General features: G+C 45.6%; 1 protein-coding gene and 1 long non-coding RNA gene across 2 annotated transcripts in view; both read right to left on the bottom strand.

Moving 5' to 3' along the window:
• LOC136331946 (zinc finger protein 91-like) overlaps nt 1-18019 on the bottom strand; it is a 69366-nt gene that overhangs the window by 9966 nt on the left and 41381 nt on the right.
• On the bottom strand, nt 714-5204 carry LOC136331949 (uncharacterized). Its single transcript, XR_010730568.1, has 3 exons — nt 5072-5204; nt 1383-1598; nt 714-1193 (listed from the first exon to the last, which is right to left on the bottom strand). It is a non-coding gene; the product is annotated as an uncharacterized lncRNA (long non-coding RNA).

Below are 18019 nucleotides of genomic sequence, written 5' to 3'. Positions count from 1 at the left end.
TTGTCCTGGCTGGTTGGCTCAGCGGTAGAGCGTCGGCCTGGCATGCGGGGGACCCGGGTTCGATTCCCAGCCAGGGCTAATAGGAGAAGCGCCCATTTGCTTCTCCACCTCCCCCCTTCCTCTCTCTCTCTTCCCCTCCCGCAGCCAAGGCTCTATTGGAGCAAAGATGGCCCGGGCGCTGGGGATGGCTCCTTGGCCTCTGCCCCAGGTGCTAGAGTGGCTCTGGTCGCAGCAGAGCGACGCCCCGGAGGGGCAGAGAATCGCCCCTGGTGGGCGTGCCGGGTGGATCCCGGTCGGGCGCATGCGGGAGTCTGTCTGACTGTCTCTCCCCGTTTCCAGCTTAAGAAAAAAAAAAAAATTTATTGATTGATTTTTAGACAGAGGCAGGAGATGGGGAGACAGAAAGAGACAGAGAGAGAGAGAGAGAGAGAGAGAGAGAGAGAGAGAGAATCTGTAGCATTAACTCATAGTAGTTGCTTCCTGTATGTGCCTTGACTCAGCAAGCCCGGGCTTTTGAATTGGAGACCTCAGCGTTCCAGGTTGACGCTTTCTCCATTGCGCTACCATAGGTTAGGCAAGATTATTTTGTGATTCTGTATAAGTTATGTATCAGTTGTAGATGATACTCATTTTTTATAAACATAGTAGCAAAAACACCCATAATAATAGAAAAAAAAAGTTAGAGCTATTGATTTTTGTCTCTAATTTCTTTGAAAAATTTTAAACATCATTCTTGGAGAACTATCTCTTGTGACATTACAGGCAAACAACATGAATAAGGAAATTATCTAAAAATGATCACAAAAAATAGATATTTTTGCAAATGTCCATCTACATGTACCCCCCAAATTCTGTTCTTCAACACTCCCTTTAAATAGCAAGTCTTTCACAGCAAGTCTCTTCTAGCTGCTTTTCTCTGTCAGAACTTCCTCAGCTATTCTGACCCGGAGAAGGTGCATTTCCTTAATCCTGACCCACAGAGCTGACGCTGCAGCCACATGAACCTAAAGCCTACAGTCCCTTCTTCACTGATGCCCGAGCCTCTGACCATCCCCACAGGGATGGTGGACACGGTGCCCTCCCAGGTTGATCTGTCACAGAGGGGATGTTTCCAGTAGTTGAAGGGCATTAATTCATGGTGGGGATTGTTCACACCCTCAGGGAGCCTGGACAAAGAGAATGCACAGAAGGCTCTGGAACAAAGGAGGAAAGTATATAAGCTGCTGACCTTGATAATTGAAAACAAGAAAAAAAATGACAAAATGGAAACCACCTCACTAGGCAGGAACATCAGAAGTAGAGCATTAAAGGTTATGGGTCCTAAATCCACTGAAGTTAGGAGGAAAAGCAAACACAGCCTCTGCCCAGGAAACCTCGCTTACCTGAGAAGCAGCCATTCTGTCCTGGTCCAGCTCCTGCTTGTTCTCTCAGGCGACAGTATGTTAATGAGTCAAGTCTGCATTTTGAGAATGTGCCACCACAGGTGCCCACACGGCCCCTTCATCCACTTCCACCACACTCACAGACAGAAGGACCTGGAAATGCTGAAAAGGCCACACTCTCCTGTCCTACACATGAGAGTCAGGACATATAAGCTCCTGCAGGGAGACCACACTGTATTAATTTCCTGTCTTCACCTGTCTGTCGTCCCTCAGATGTCCACACATTCCCACAGCAATGAGAACGGGCGCTGCTCTCCTGAACGCCCAAACCCAACACAACACCCTGTCACCTCCCCTGACCATCCCTGCTCCCCACTCTCACTAATGCATCCCCAGCGTTCCTGGCTCACCTTTGCCTGTCTCTCTCCTAAGCTCTGAGGGCCCCTTTTTTGCTTCTGAAGCTTGTTCCCTGAATTCACTTCTTCTTCTGTGACTTTTAAATAAAATTTCTTTTAAAAAACAAACAAGAAATGACTCCTGGAACCTTCCTGCTAACCCCTAGGCCGTCATAAAAATCATCTGGAGCAGCTTTCCATTTCAGAGGGGGAGGGCTCAGGTGATGTTCTTCCTAAAAACTCGTCATGGGATGTAATCTGAAACAGGTGGGGACCATTTACCTTTAATAAGCACACAGCTCCCTTGGGGATGAGGGCTCTACTTGAGGTTGTGGTTCTGCAGGTCTGCAGTGGGGCCCAGGATACGGCATCTTTATCTAGGTCCCTGTGGTGCCTGCATTGCTCCCCTAGAGCTGTTTTCAGCAGCACTGGCTGACGAGGATCAGACCCAGCATCCTCAAATCTCTGGATTCTGTGAGGGCTTGGGACTAGAACTTTTAGAACAGTGGTTCTCAACCTTTCTAATGCCGTGACCCCGCAATACAGTTCCTCATGTTGCGGTGACCCCAAACTAAAAAATAATTTTGGTGGCTACTTCATAACTGTAATTTTGCTACAGTTATGATTCAGAATGTAAATACCTGATATGCATTATGTATTTTCCGATGGCTTTAGGTGACCCCGCCGGGGTCGCGACCCACAGGTTGAGAACCGCTGTTTTAGAAGGACCTGCCTCCTGGGCACAATTCCTTCTTTTCCAGGAAATAATTAAAAAATGATGTACTCTGGTTTTGAGGCTGAAAACATGGATAAAAGCTTAGCTATGAAAATATGTGCATCAACTTGCACAATGAATGAATAGACTGGCTCTGTAAGAACCAAGTTTCAGGTCAATCCAGGCCACCTGTCACTGTTTCCAGAGAGTGAACAAGAGAGACTTGAGGGGAACAGCTCCTTGGTGGCTCAGTTACTAATTCACATAAAAGCAAAGAAAAAACTGCTGAACACTAGATGAGTTCACGATACAACGTGCTGACTGTTATGATCTTAGCCATCCTTACCAAGTGCACAGTGAAATAGCCTAATATTGTTTACTAAGTACCAATGGATCCTTCACCATATGAGTGACATATGACTAGACATATGACACCATATGACTAGAAAGGACGCAGGACTCAGAATTTAGTCTAGATGCAATATACTTTAAAAGAACACGGTTTAGAATCTTTTTAATGTAATGACTTCTACAGTCAAAGTTTTAAAAAGTTGAGACAGCCTCATATTTAGCAAAGAATAGTAAGCGCTGGTTATGAGGTATCACCAATGCTTATTTCAGAAGTTAACAACTACTTCAGGAAAGCAGATATTCAACAAACTAAGAATGATCTCAGTAAGTCTTCCAGAAAATGAATTAAATGTGAGATGTAGAATGAAAAAGATAAATCTATTTCACACAACAAAAAAAAATGCTATTCTTTTAATATTCCTTGAAAAAGCATACAAGTTTCCAGTTACTTCTTGTGTGAGGTCCCCCCTCTCTCCTGCCACCCAAAAAATAAGAGACCCATGACCTACAAACAAGTCTCACCCCTCTGAGTGAACAAGGGCTGCAACTGGAAGCAAATAATCATAAAATGCACAAACCTTGGAAACTGAAATTTTATATTTATAATTCTCTTTTGAATCTTTTTAAGTAAAACAATTCAGCGACTGTTAAATCGATTATAAAGCCATAACCCGTGTATCACAACTTAACCCTGAACACCCCATGGGCTCACCATTCAGCAGGTCCGGGTTCCCCTTTTTCTGCTTCTACCTATTTCTGTCTATGGATCTGTTTTTGTCTCTTCATAGCTTCTATGCATTGTCATCCTTTCCTGTGTTTCCCCTCCTCCTCCCGTTCTTTCTCCCCATTTCTCTATTCCTGTCCCTACACCTGTTGTGAGTCTTTTTTCTTTTTCTTTTCCAAGTGAGAGGAGGTGAGATACAGAGACAGAGTGACACATGCATCCTGACCAGGATCCACCCGGCAGCCTACATTGGGGTGGATGCTCTGCCCATCTAGGACCATGCTCAAAATGAACCTATTTTTAGTGCCTGAGGAGGCGGCTCCACAAAGCCATCCTCAGCGCTGGGGGCATTGTGCTCAATTCAACTGAGTCATGGCTGCAGAAAGAGAGGAGTGAGAAAAGGAGAGAGAAGTAGAAGAAGAAGGAGTGTAGAAGCAGATGGTCACCTCTTCTGTGTGCCCTGTCTGGAAATGGAACCTGGGATTCCCATATGCCGAACCAAGGTTCTACCAATTAGCCAAGGGGCCAGAACGCTGAGAAACTTTTAAAACCTGTTTTGCCTTAACCTACTTTTTCTCCGTGATCTTTGTGAGTGCTCCAATCTCCGTGCATCTCTGTTATACTCTTCTCCCCGTGCCTGTGTTCCCTGCTGCCCATTCATTTCTCCTGCCCCGTGGAATCTGAGTCTCAGAGCTGTTTCTCCCTTGGCTCCCTCACCCCTAATCCCCTCTTTCTGTCCCTACTCACCCCCCACCCAAGCTCTCCTCCTGTGAGCCTCTCCCTCCTTCTGAAGTGCCCCGTCCTGCGCCCCCACTTCTGCTCCCCAGCCCCCCTCCCTGCGCCCTTCTCTCCGGGCCCCTCCCCTTCCTCGGGGTTTCTCCCCTTTCTTCCCTCGCGCTCCTCTCCCCGGTTACTGTCACTCTCCCCGTCGCGGTCCCGTTCCCCCGCACCCCCACGTTGCCGTCTCTTCATGGCCCCTCACTGACCTCTCCTCCCCTCCCGTGCCTCTCTCCGTCCCCTGACCCCTCCCAGCCCCGCTCTGCGCGTCCCCGGGGCCCCTTCGCTGTCGCCGCTCCCACACAGCCCTCCCTGCGCGGGGCCGGGGACTCTTCTGGGGACCCCGCGTTCTCGCCCCGAATCCCCGCCCCATGGAGAGTGTGCTGTTCCTGGACCCGGGCCTCTTATTAAATGGGGTGGGGTCTCAGGAGGGGGTCCGCAGGTCCCCAGGCCCGGGGTGGGGGCAGTCGGGCCGAGAGGCCGGGCGGGGGGAGGGGCGCACACTGTCCGTCTCCCGGGACTTGAAACAGCGCGGGGCGGTGGGGGAGGGGGGGGAGGCTGCCCCCTCGGGACTGAGGCAGGAAAACCCGCGGCAGGGGGGTCCCATGCCCGACGGCAGGGGGACACAGTGGGGCGGCCTCAGAGTTTCCCCAGAAACCGACACGGAGCCCCCACCCGGCAGCGCAGCGGGCAGGCTCGGGGCCTCTCACCGGGACTCTGCACTCACCGGTGGGGGCTCGGGAGCGGGGCTCTCGGCGTCTGCAGCGACCCTCAGGCTCCCCGCGTGCAGGAATGGGGACGGGGAGGGTCAGGTTTAAACTGGGAAGGCCGTCACCGGCCCAGACCTTCGCTTCAGCCGCTTCCGGGTTGGAAAGAAGCTGAGCCTGCGCATAAAGCCTGGCTGGAGTGACTGGCGGTCTGAGCGCTTCTGGCAGTGGGCGGAAACTTAATACGGACCAATCAGGAGTGGAGAGAGGAAAAATGGGCATTTCACTGCAAAGAACTTTATACATTCTAATCTGACCACTAAGTGACTCTGGATATTCTCAACCTGGGATGCTAAGGACCCACATTAGAAACCCTGAGTTCGGCAGCCTAAGTGCAGGCTCACAAGTTTGAGCATGGGATCATAGACATGAACCCTAGTCGCTGGCCTGAGCCCAAAGTTTGCTTGATTAAGCAAGGGATCACTGGCTCAGCTGGAGGTCCCCAGTGGAGGCATATATAAGAAAGCAATCAATAGTGCCCTGGCTGGTTGGCACAGCGGTGGAACATCGGCCAGGTATGTGGAAGTCCCGGGTTCAATTCCAGCCAGGGCACACAGGGGAGGTGCCCACCTGCTTCTCCATCCTCTCCCCTCTCCTTCCTCTCTCTCTCTCTCTCTCTCTCTCTCTCTCTTCCCTTCCTGCAGCCAAGGCTCCATTGGAGCAAAGTTGGCCTGGTCGCTGAAGACAGCTCCATGGCTTCCGCCTCAAGATAGAACGGCTCCAGTTGCAGCGGAGCAACGGCCCAAATGGGCAGAGCATCACCCCCTGGTGGGCATGTGGCGGGGTGGGGGTGGGGGATCCCGGTCCTGAGCATGCCCCCCCCACCCCCCACCCAGTGTCTCACTGTGGAAAAATACAAGAAAACCCCACAAAACCCCAAGCACTAAAACACACTTGAGTTCAATAACTTTATGTAATTCCTTTTTTTTTTTTTTCAAAATTCAGGCCCCAAAGTTAAGGTGCATCTTATACATGGGAGCTTCTTGTATATAGGGAAATATGGTATATGGATAATGTGCATCAATAGACCTCCTCAACGTTCCTCACTAGCCTGCTGGGAAATGGAAGAACTCCCCTGTAGTTTGTGCTGGGACAAACCAAAAGCCATAAAGACACTGTTGCAGGTGGTAAGTGCAAGACACAATACATATAGGTGCATATAAATATAAACGCTGCACACAGTGAGTCTATAGCTATGTCAGGAGGCATGGGAGAGCTATATTCAATATCTAGTTTTTGGGATGCTCTTAGATTTCATGGAGGATGCATGGAAATGAACTGATATCAAACAGCTTGTGCAGATGCAGGACAGGACACTGAAAGGGCCAATGAACTTTGGTGCTTCCACTTTAGACTCTTCACACCTGGAATTCTTACTAACAGTGATGGATTACTTAAAATACACTCAAAACACAACAAGTGCCAACGGACATAACTCTGGCCATTTAGTGAATTTAGAAAACTTTCCATCCAAACACCAGGCTGGTACAGGTTCACAAACTTGATCCCAAGGTTACTTGCTCGAAGCAACGGTCACTGGCTTGGCTTCAGCCCCTCAGGCTAAAGTTCATGTGACAAGCAAGCAATAACTAAAGTGATGCAACTACAATTTGATGCTTCATATCTAATTTCCTTTATGAGAAAGAATGGGAAAATATTTCAAGCCAAAGCTTCCATGATTTCAATTCTGCTAAAAAGAATGACCAACAGTTTATAACTGAGAATCAAACAGGTTAAACTTGTCCTGTTTCCACTTAAGTGAAGCAGAAGTCAGTAATGTAATACTGAAAAATTCAGGAGTGTAATGAAAATCGAGACCAGGAAGATCATTTCAATTTTCAAATACACAAATGCCATTTCGTTATTTAACAAAAATCCATATTCACATTAAAAAGCAAAAGGTTCTGAATGAAAACATGAGTAGTGAGCTACATACTGTGGGAAATAAATAATGTAAAATATTCACGTAATTCTGATGTATAATTGTGTTTAAAAGATTCCAAATTACAAATCTTGAATGGCTATAGAGAAAGTAGTGAGATGCTGTTGCAATAGAACTTCAACCAAATGTCTGTGAAGTCTGAAGCTGAGAATAAAAATGAAAAGAAATGAGAAATGGAAAACAAACTTAAAACTTTTTTATTGAATGTAGAGAGACAGGAACATTAATCTGTTACTGCATATGACCTGACCAGGCATCAAACCCTCAACCTCTGTGCTTTGGGACGATGCTCTAACCAACCAAGCTATCCAGGAAGGGATAACATAAACTTGATTTCCCTGAGTTGAGCCAGTTGTGCAGCATGGAAGTCTGGACCACAAGGAGGAAACTGTCTGCTGAGAATGTGCAGTGGAGTCAACAAGGTTTGGGTGCTGGAAATGTCTGCATGCTTCTAGTACAGGATCTTCCTCCATCAATTGTGTACTTTCTCCTCTTATCTTGTTTGACTTTCTGTAGTGATCACCCTTGTGTTCTCGTTTGAATGACATGAGGGTCGTCCAATCTCACATCTGGTTTGGGTTCACACATTTGGAAACCTCATGCTCCCTACAAAATATTTTTTTCCTTTCTAAAAATATTAAATTTATTGCAGTGATATTGCTTAGTAAAATAGTGAGTTTCAAATGTCCAATTCTATAATACATCTGTATATTTTTATATAATACATTGTTCTTTATTTTTATCACCACATGACCAGATGGACATTATAGAGTCTTCATCTCTTCAGTTCACAGGACTTTATCTGGATTCAACAACTAAGCAATTGGGCAAAATTAGACACAAACCTAAGATAAATCCAAACCCAATGCCTAGCTTCCACTCTGGACCACATGATCCTTCCAATCTGAAGTGTTCCCAACCACCTGGGGGACTGGGTGGAAAGGTGAAGAAATTAAGAAGTACATATTGGGGATTCCAAGAAGGCTGTAGAGCAGGTGAATGCCTGACTCACCTGCTCCTGGACTCAAACTGGATTTTCAGCTCAATTTTAGTGCAACCAATCTGAATAACCAACTGAAGGACAGCTGTAATGAGATATTATAACCAAGGATTGCAAAAGAAGGCACACTGAGACTGATAAATAGATCAGAGACACCGAAAGGGCTGGCCCTGCGACCAGGTGTGGTGGCTGCAGCAACCAGATTTCCTCCCAGGAACCCGGGGTGTGGAATGGCTCACATGCCCAAGCAAGGTTCCCTGGCCTAGAGCAGCAGAGGTGGGAAGACAAGATCACCAACAATTGCTGGTGAAAACTAGGAGATTGAGTTGGACAGGGTCAGCTAGGATCCACCTACACAGGGGCATGCCCCCCACTGTGACAGAACCAGCATGGGGCAGGCACTCCCTCCCCACCTCCACGCTGGCCTTGCCTCTCTGCCATGCTCAGTGGTGCAGAGGGATCCGCAGGTGGTAACCGGAAGAGACTCTTGGGATGCTCTCTCTTAGGGGAGGCTTGTGGGGGATATAGAGACAGTGACAGGGAAGGAAGGTTTTGGGAAAAGGACATGTCTTCCCCTTTTTAATGCACACACAGCACCCTTCTTCCACCCCACCTGGAGGGAAGCTAGGCTGAAATCCCCATGTGCAAGGAGGCAGGAGAACAGCTAAGACTCAGGACAAGCTGTATAGTATTGGAGGAAGAGCTGCTGGACTAGAGGCACATAGGAAACTCTGGAGAAAGACAAGGGTCAGGGAGGGCCACTAGGACTCTTGTGCTGCATCATTCTCCAACGTCAGAGTCACCGTCATTCTTTGGCAGAGCTCTTTCATCTGAAGAGCGTCAACCTCGTGGAAACCAATTGATCCACCCTCTGGATTCCCTCTCGCTCCACCCTGTGGAGATTGGTCCTGCTGAGCAGTCAGTGGCCTGGCCAGAGAGTAGAGGTTTGGACAGACTCAGGGGGTGACAGTAGCACAGTTATCAGGTGTTAGGGTACAGGGATATTTTCCCCATTTCCCAGTGTATCTGGCTGGCATTTCCCTTCCACAGGAATTCAGTAGAACCAACCTCATAGTTGCAAAGGGTCAGACTCAGACCAGAGTCTCTGGAGTGAGTACTTCTCCCAGCTCATTCCCTGAAGCCTGCCAGGCACCCACCCCTCAGTGGAAACCTGTAGATCTCATCCTCCAGACTCCACCAGAGGCTCTTTCTGTGACCAAGCTTAACAGGCAGTTGGCAGGTTGAGACACCTGGAGGCAGACCTCAGGGTGCCTAGGGTCTTTTGCTGACCTATCTCCTGACTCTATTAGCAAAAGCTGACTTTAGCGTGCAGCTAGGTCCTTCCCACATGCACCTCAGCCCAGCAGAGGCTGCCACAAACTTTGGATCGCTTGAGGTTGTAGAGGGCCAGTCTGAGGCAACGTCTCACATAGGCCTGCCCCAGGCCTCCCCCAAGAGGCCCAGAACTGTCGTACACAAAAGCAGCTTCAGACAACACCAGAGCAGAGTCTGATTAGCTTCACAGGCAGCATATTCAAAACAAAATCTTGTCAGGCAACAAACCCAGCTGAGGCAAATTCCACTTCCTGTGGTCAGCACCTGTGCTGTAGTTTGCATGCATTGGTCAAGGTAGAGCCTCACAGTCAGTCAGCCTGAAGCCTGAAATGACACAGATTGGACAAAAAGAAATCCAGTCTCAGTTACTACTGGGCGGTCCACATACCTCACACAAGGGGCATTCTTAGAGCACCCAGCTCAAGTGATCAAAGAGGCTGCACTACGGGACCCAACAGAACACCTACTACATAAGGCCACCCCACCAAGACTGGGAATCACAGCGGTTCTAACACATAGAAACATGCCATGAACCAGCGCAACTAGTAATTCCAAGTCCTGAGTGGGAATGGCGCAAAATAAAGAAAATAAGCTTAAAGAGAAAAAAGGTGGGATTGGGAGGTCAAAATATCCGGTATTATCTTAATTGAAATAAAATGAGCTCATTTGTGTGTGTGTCTTTTGTTTAACATCTAAATGTGTCTGTTTTTAAGGCCTGGCTTGAGTTTTGTGTAATAATTGGAAACTTCTGACTAAAAAAGCAATCTTAAGTAATGAGCTGTTATTCTCTTTATTCTCAAATTCTAGCTTCAGGGCACTCGGTCTGACTTCTCCCCTGAAGAAATTTTTCTCTTCTGTTGGCTTCTTCCCCTTGTCTTATGTAAAAATTAATACCTCTATAGTCAAACACCCTTTTATTCCGGGTGATGGTTAATAATCTGTCTTATCTTTTTTGTTTTTGTGGGGTTTTTTGTTTGTTTGTGTTTTTTCTGAAGCTGGAAACGGGGAGAGACAGTCAGACAGGCTCCTGCATGCGCCCAACCGGGATCCACCTGGTATGTCCACCAGGGGGCGATGCAAAGCAACCAGAGTCACTCTAGCGCCTGGAGCAGAGGCCAAGGAGCCATCCCCAGCGCCCGGGCCATCTTTGCTCCAATGGAGCCTTGGCTGCGGGAGGGGAAGAGAGAGACAGAGAGGAAGGGGGCGGTGGAGAAGCAAATGGGCGCTTCTCCTATGTGCCCTGGCCGGGAATCGAACCCGGGTCCCCCGCACACCAGGCCGACGCTCTACCGCTGAGCCAACCAGCCAGGGCCTCTTTTTTGTTTTTATTAGCGTACTAATTCCTGAATTTTCCTGAAGTAATTTTAACTTTATAATTGGTGGCCTTAGCTATTAAATATGGGAGGAGGGGCCAGTTCACAGAAGACCCCTTTGGGCTGTCTTTTAAAGCACTTTCAAGAAGCTTATGAAGACAGCCGTGAATACGGAATTAAATGGTCCAAAAAAAGGCTATGCTCTCTCTGTGAATCAGAATGGCCTACTTTCGGGATGGCCATCAGCTGGAACTTTTAATCTCTGGCTAGTAAGGGAAGTCTGGAATATCGTAACTGAGGATCCAGGCCACCCTGATCAATGGGCTGAATTTAACAATGGGTCCACCACAATGGCTAAAAGCTTGTTCAATACAGAAAGAGTGCTATGTCTTCCTAGTTCAGCCAGACTTATGTCTAAGACAAAAAGGGGATTTGAGGGAAAGAATTAGAACTCAGAAAAAGATCAGTGTGCATATTGCAATAGGGAATACACCCAGGAAAGTGTTTCTCCAGTGTCTAGGGAAAAGGGCTGGCAAGCAAGTGATTTAAATGAAAGAGTAAAAGCCAAACAGGCATGTGCGGTGTGTGGAGTGAGGGGGTAAGGCTGCAGCTGAGGAGAGGCGAACGTAGGCATGCTCCCTCCCCTCCCTGTCATTCTTTGGCCTCAGCCATCATGCTGCACCTGAGCTGAAGGCAAACAGAAAACAGCAATCCAAGCACCAAGAGAAGAGCCCCGCTGCCTCCCGGCACCTGGCTAGGCTAGGATTCAGCCTGCATCAGGTTATACAAGAAAACAAGGCAATGAAAGAATTTAGAAATGAACAAACCACGGGTATGGACCTTGCTAGTTATCAGTTCCTTAAATTGCAGTTCCAGAAGGAGTAATAGAATAATAAGTAACAGAATTAAAAAGGAATACGATTATTAGAAATGAGCCCCCCCCCCCCCGTGGGTTTGGGGATAGTGGCTTGTTGCCCTCCACTGGTGTAAAAATTATAGAAAGGTTCCAACACTCTCCCGTGGGGTCGAGGGGGTGTTAGGTTCTCTCCAAGTCTCTCAGTTATGTAGAAGACATGGAGTTCATAAGGGAGACCCGCTGCATTAGCCATAATAGTAAAAATTGTAAAAACAATTTTCAGGGAATTGGGGGGGAAATTGGAAACCTCATATAGGCTAAAACAACTCACTATTGGGAAAGTAATTTTGTGAAAATTGTATTTAACTACTCAAAGCAAGGCAATTAGTTACAGGTAGTAAATTGGATTATACAAGACAAACATCAGGAAAAAAAAAAAGGTAAAAGCGGCAGACTCCACTTCCAGTTCTTGGAGTCTGCTTTCCCCTTGGGCATCCCGCCCCTCATGTTAACTTAATAGTGTAAATTACTGTAAGATAAAAAAAAAAGAGTTAATATCTCTTTGCCAGCTGGGTAGTTTGTACCAAGAATCTCCCACTGATGTGTGAAAAAGTATTTTCCATGTTAAAAATGTATATATTATTTCTTTCTTTTTATTATTTATTCATTTTAGAGAGGAGGGAGGGGGAGAGAGAGAGAGAGAGAAAGGGGGGAGGAGCAGGAAGCATCAACTCCTATATATGCCTTGACCAGACATGTGCAGGGTTTTGAACCGGCAACCTCAGTGTTCCTAGGTCAATGCTTTATCCACTGCGCCACCAGAGGTCAGGCTGTATATATTATTTCAAAGGCCTTTTGTTAATTCCTTTTATTTACAGTATTATAGCCCTGTGATATTGGAATCATAATTTAAATATTAGGAATTGTTAATAATGTCTTTTAATGTAATGTTTAGTTTATTATCATTTTGAAAAAAATCGTTCAATGCTAGGTAATGTAAGAAAAGGAGTCATATCCTGGAACTCCTGCAAATCTATTTTTATCATGCTCTTTGTTTAAAATTTCTTTTTTTCTTTTTTTCTTTTTTTTTTTACAGAGACAGAGAGTCAGAGAGAGGGATAGATAGAGACAGACAGACAGGACAGAGAGATGAGAAGCATCAACCATTAGTTTTTCATTGCACGTTGCAACACCTTAGTTGTTCATTGATTGCTTTCTCATATGTGCCTTGACCACGGGCCTTCAGCAGACCAAGTAACCCCTTGCTCGAGCCAGCGACCTTGGGTTCAAGCCGGTGGGCTTTTGCTCAAACCAGATGAGCCTGCACTCAAGCTGTCAACCTCGGGGTCTCGAACCTGGGTCCTCTGCATCCCAGTCTGATGCTCTAGCCACTGCGCCACCACCTGGTCAGGCTAAAATTTCTTTTGAATGCTAGTGTACTGAGTTATTCAGCAGCGGAAAGACTCTGGAATCTAAAGGGGACATCAAACCTGTTTTTCTTACAAGCTTTTACCTTCTTTTATTCAATCCAGCTAATAATGCTGCTTCTGTCTTTTTCCAAAAGTTTATATAGACAGAGAAGGGCCCTCAAGCCCCTCAGCGAGATCTTCTGAGCATGGTTTTTAAGGTCTATAATGACCAAAATAGGAACATAAAAGGCAAATAGAGCCCAAAAGAGATCAGGAAAATACCAGCTTTTGGCATACGCCTTTAAAGTCTCCAGCACCCTGATGGGGCTTCATAGGATTCCATCAGGGCCCTACTTCAAGAGTAGAAAAGGTCATTGAGCTAAAGCCTGCCAGGCTTCTTGGCCTCAACCAGGGGACATGACTTTGCTGTGGGAAAAAGGGACACGAGAAGGTAAGCTGCCCCCTTGCTCCACGGAGGGAGGGTTCGGTCTCTTCCAGCCCTTTCCAGTTACTTGTGACCTGACCTTGCCCAGCCTGCTGGGACCTGCCACTGAAGGCTAAAGTTGCCCAGGCAATTGGCCCCATCTCACGTCACCATGAATGAAACTAGAGTATTTCTTCCAAGTAGCAGGTAAATGATCTCATTTCTTGTAAACATGAGGGCCACTTACTATGCCTTAATATTCAAGTTTTATTTATTTCTTGAAGATCTCTACTGTGGGTATTGACAGTCTGATTTCTGTAGCTTTGTTTAATGTATAGTGTCTCCTTTATTCTTCTTGTCTCAATGCCCCATGCCTTTTGTAGGCTAGGACCTGCTCCTAATTCCAGTTAAAAGCAGTGATAATTAGGACTTGGACTCTAGCTACAAGTGTGGAATGTAACCACAACTTAAGTGCCTTGTGGACTTTTCCTGAATATATGCAACTACTACTCTTTGGGACATTTCTCAAAATGAAGTAAAATTGGGTTACATTTGCAAATAATATAAGGCAGTAATGGTGTCAACATAGACTTAGTGAAATTATAGTAACATATTAAGAACATTTGAGACTAAGAATTTTTTTATTTTATTTTTTATGAATTTTTATCCATTTTAATGGGGTGACATCAATAAATCAGGGTACATATATTCAAAGAAAACATGTCCAGGTTATCTTGTCATTCAATTATGTTGCATACCCATCACCCAAAGTCAGAATGTCCTCCGTCATTTTCTATCTAGTTTTCTTAGTGCCCTTCCCCCTACCCCTACACCTCTCCCTCTTCCCTCCCCCTCCCATAACCACCACACTCTTATCCATGTCTCTTAGTCTTGTTTTTATGTCCCACCAATGTATGGAATCATGCAGTTCTTGGTTTTTTCTGATTTACTTAGTTTACTCCATATAATGTTATCAAGATCTCACCATTTTGTTGTAAATGATCCGATGTCATCATTTCTTATGGCTGAGTAGTATACCCTAGTGTATATGTGCCACATCTTTTTTATCCAGTCTTCTATTTTTTTACAGTGATTAAAGCCTTTAAGCAAACTCTTGGCCAATACAACAACAATTCATAAAAGAGTAGTGTCCTTAACATGTTCACCAAGTCCAAGTTGGCACCAACACCATTCCAAACACCTGTAAATGCAACCCAACCCTAGTTCAGTTAGGAGCTGTAACAAGGAGCAGGAGTCCAGGAAAAGTCCACATCCAGGAAAAGTCCGCATGGCACTAAAATTGTCACAATTCTATACTTTGCAGCTCATGTCCAAGTCCCAATGACTGCTGCTTCTAGCTGGTAATGATTCAGGTAGACTGGAAAAGCCATCTGCAGCCTGTGTGGAGATGGAGCTTCTCTTCTCCTCTGCCTGGACAGATGAGACCAGGGTGTTTTTCCCTGGAGCTCTGCAACTATGGCGTGGTAAAGAGAACCTTGGGATACACGTAGCTGGGTGGCAAAGGTCAATTCATAATAGAAGTTGGGGAGATGACGTCAGAGTAATGGCGGGGTAGGAGGCGATACCGATAAATCTCCCCCAAAACTCAACAAGATCTTCAACCAGAAACAGAAAAACCTATCTTGGAGCCTCCAGATGGTTTGCAATACACCCAAAGGTATGGTCGAGTGAAAAATTGGCTAAATATATAACCAAACCCCGAAGGAAATAGGGAGTAAGAAATGCTCCGCCTTCCTCACTAACCTAAACAGGGCAGCTTTCTCTGGGAACTCTGAATATAGAAACTGAGGCAGGCAAAGAGGGTGAATAGATCCAGGCCGTGGCACAAACGGCCGAACCAGGCTGTGGTACGGAGATCCAAGCCGAGGAAAAACTGTTCCTATGGCAACCCGGGCAATACAAGCTAACACTCGCGCCAAACCCAGACAAAGAAAGACAAGCGGGGCAGCCATTTTACCCGATCTCCTGGTCGGCGCGTGCAGATAGTGGGTGACGGATTTCTTCCAAAGCCCCGGGAGTGGGTGCTCGTGTTACCCCACAGAGAGGCAGAGTCAGAGGCCTTTGTGTGGGCCAAAAGCGGAATCTCTGGGCAGCCCCAGTGCCCTGGGAAAGTCACGCATGGGAGGGAGAGAGAACTAATTCCAACAGTGGAACTTTTCTGTGCTGGTGGGAGTTTCACTCAGAGGGAAACGCGGCTGACCTGAAATCCTGGTCTGCGAGCGCAGATAGTGAGAGATTCCTCCGTGTGCCTCGGCAGTGCGTGCCCGTGTTATGGCACAGAGGGGCAGAGTCAGGGGCCTTTGTGTGGGCCAAAGCGGAATCTCGGGCTGCCCCAGCACCTTGCAAAAGCCGTGCATGGGGACGGAGCGAGAGCCAATTCCAACGCTAGAACTTTTCCATGCAGTTGGGGGTTTCACTCAGAGCATGAGACTGCCAGCACAGATAGTAAGCGAGAGTTTCCTCCAAGCACCCTGGGAGTGGGCGCCTGCCTGTGTTACCGGACACAGTGGCAGAGCCAGAGGTCTTTGAGTGGGCAGAAAGCCCGCCTGATTATGCTAGCAGCTCTGACTGACTGAGCCTTACCCAGAGCCTTGTGCTGAGTAGAAATAGAGTGGGGAGTTGCCAGCTCTTTGAGCCTCTTACTATCCAGGCAGAGGCAGCAGCAACCCCATAGCTGGATTATCAGGCTACTAATTGAGGAAGGAAAGACTAGGAGAAAGGCTCCAGGAACACGGACTCTCTCACTGTCGGAGCCTATAAATGCTAATGAGCCTCGACTGCCAACGAGACTAAAGCACAATACATGACATCGCCATAGAGACTTATCAACTGCAAAACTCTACCTGAGCGTGTCAAAGGGGCAGAACCCGGGGTACAGAGTCACCAACCAGGAAGAGGGAGAGAAAAGAAAAAGCAAGAAGATAACCTCTCAAAATCAAGAATAATCTGCAGACTTTATAACCTATTCCATTTTATTATATTTGTTTGTTTGTTTCTCTTATCTTCATTCTTGATATTTCTTTTCCTCCTCCAATTTGGCTGATTAACTCTCTGCTGGTCTTACTCTCTCCTCTCCTTGAACTACACTACTCATAAGTGTTACATCTCCCATTATCTTTTCTTTCCTCTTCCTTTCTCTCTATGAGGGTTGCACTCCAAAACCCTTAACTCTCTCTCTCTCTCTCCTCTTTTTTCTTTTTTCTTCTTTTAGTGGATCCCTCTTTTTTCTCTCTCTCTCTCTCTTTCTTTTCTCCCTCTATATTAGTTTCTTCCTTTCTCCTTTACATCTCCTCACATTCAAACCTCAATAACAAACAAATTATCTTATCTGGGACTCAAACTTATGTTTGTGGCATTTTGGGGGGGGGGGTTTACTTCACCTTTTTAACTCACTAGCAGTGCTCCCACCCCTGGCTCTCCATTTTATCTAGTTCTTGTTCCACTAAATACAATAGTAATTTTTTAATTTGTCCCCCCATTTTTCTGTTTTCCTCTTATTCCTCTCATCATAACTCTTAGTCAACCAACACCTAAAAGCAAATCATTTTATTCTTGACCCAAATTTTTTCCTTACTTGCTTTTTGTGGGTCCATACCCCCTTCTTTTTTCTTTCTTTCTTTCTTTTTTTTTTTTTTTTTTTTTTTTTGCCCTTTTATTACTTTTCCCCAATTCAGGCCCTCCATTACAGGCATTGTTTGTTATAATTCACAGTTCACCACAAGATTTTCTCAAGAAAGAGGGGAGAGGAGAAGAGAGGAAAAAAGGAGGGGGGGGAATTTTTCCTTTTTTTAAATTTTTATTTTATTTTTCTTTATTTCATTATTAATTTTTTTTTAAAAACCAACTCTTTTCGATTTTTAATTTTTTTAATTTTTATTCTTTATTAAATCTCATTAATACTATTAACAAAACCACCCTCAGATGCCATTAAGGAAGAGAAAATCGAATATCATGGATACAAAAGAAAGAGAGGTAACACAGCTAGATGAGGAAAAATCTATGGAGAAAAAATTTAATATATTAGAAACCTTGGAGCTAAATGACAGAGAATTCAAGATAGAAATCCTAAAAATCCTCTGAGATATACAAGAAAACACAGAAAGACAATTTAGGGAGCTCAGAAAACAACTCAATGAACACAAAGAATATATGTCCAAGGAAATTGAAACTATAAAAACAAATCAAACAGAGATGAAAAACTCAATTCACGAGCTGAAAAACGAAGTAACAAGCTTAGCTAATAGAACAGGTCAGATAGAAGAGAGGATTAGTGAAATAGAAGACAAGCAACTTGAGGCACAACAGAGAGAAGAAGAAAGAGATTTAAAAAAAAATGAGATAGCCCTACAAGAATTATCTGACTCCATCAAAAAGAATAACATAAGAATAATAGGTATATCAGAGGAGAAGAGAGAGAAAATGGAATGGAGAACATACTCAAACAAATAATAGATGAGAACTTCCCAAGCCTGTGGAAAAAACTAAAGTGTCAAGTTCAAGAAGCAAACAGAAGTCCAAGTTTTCTTTTTTTTTTTTTTAATTTTTTTTTTTTTTTTTTTGGCAGAGACAGAGAGAGGGACAGATAGGGACAGACAGACAGGAAGGGAG

The sequence above is a fragment of the Saccopteryx bilineata genome, chromosome 3 (assembly GCF_036850765.1).
Source record: "Saccopteryx bilineata isolate mSacBil1 chromosome 3, mSacBil1_pri_phased_curated, whole genome shotgun sequence".
Taxonomy (NCBI): Eukaryota; Metazoa; Chordata; class Mammalia; order Chiroptera; family Emballonuridae; genus Saccopteryx; species Saccopteryx bilineata.
This window is presented reverse-complemented; position numbering and strand designations above follow the sequence as displayed.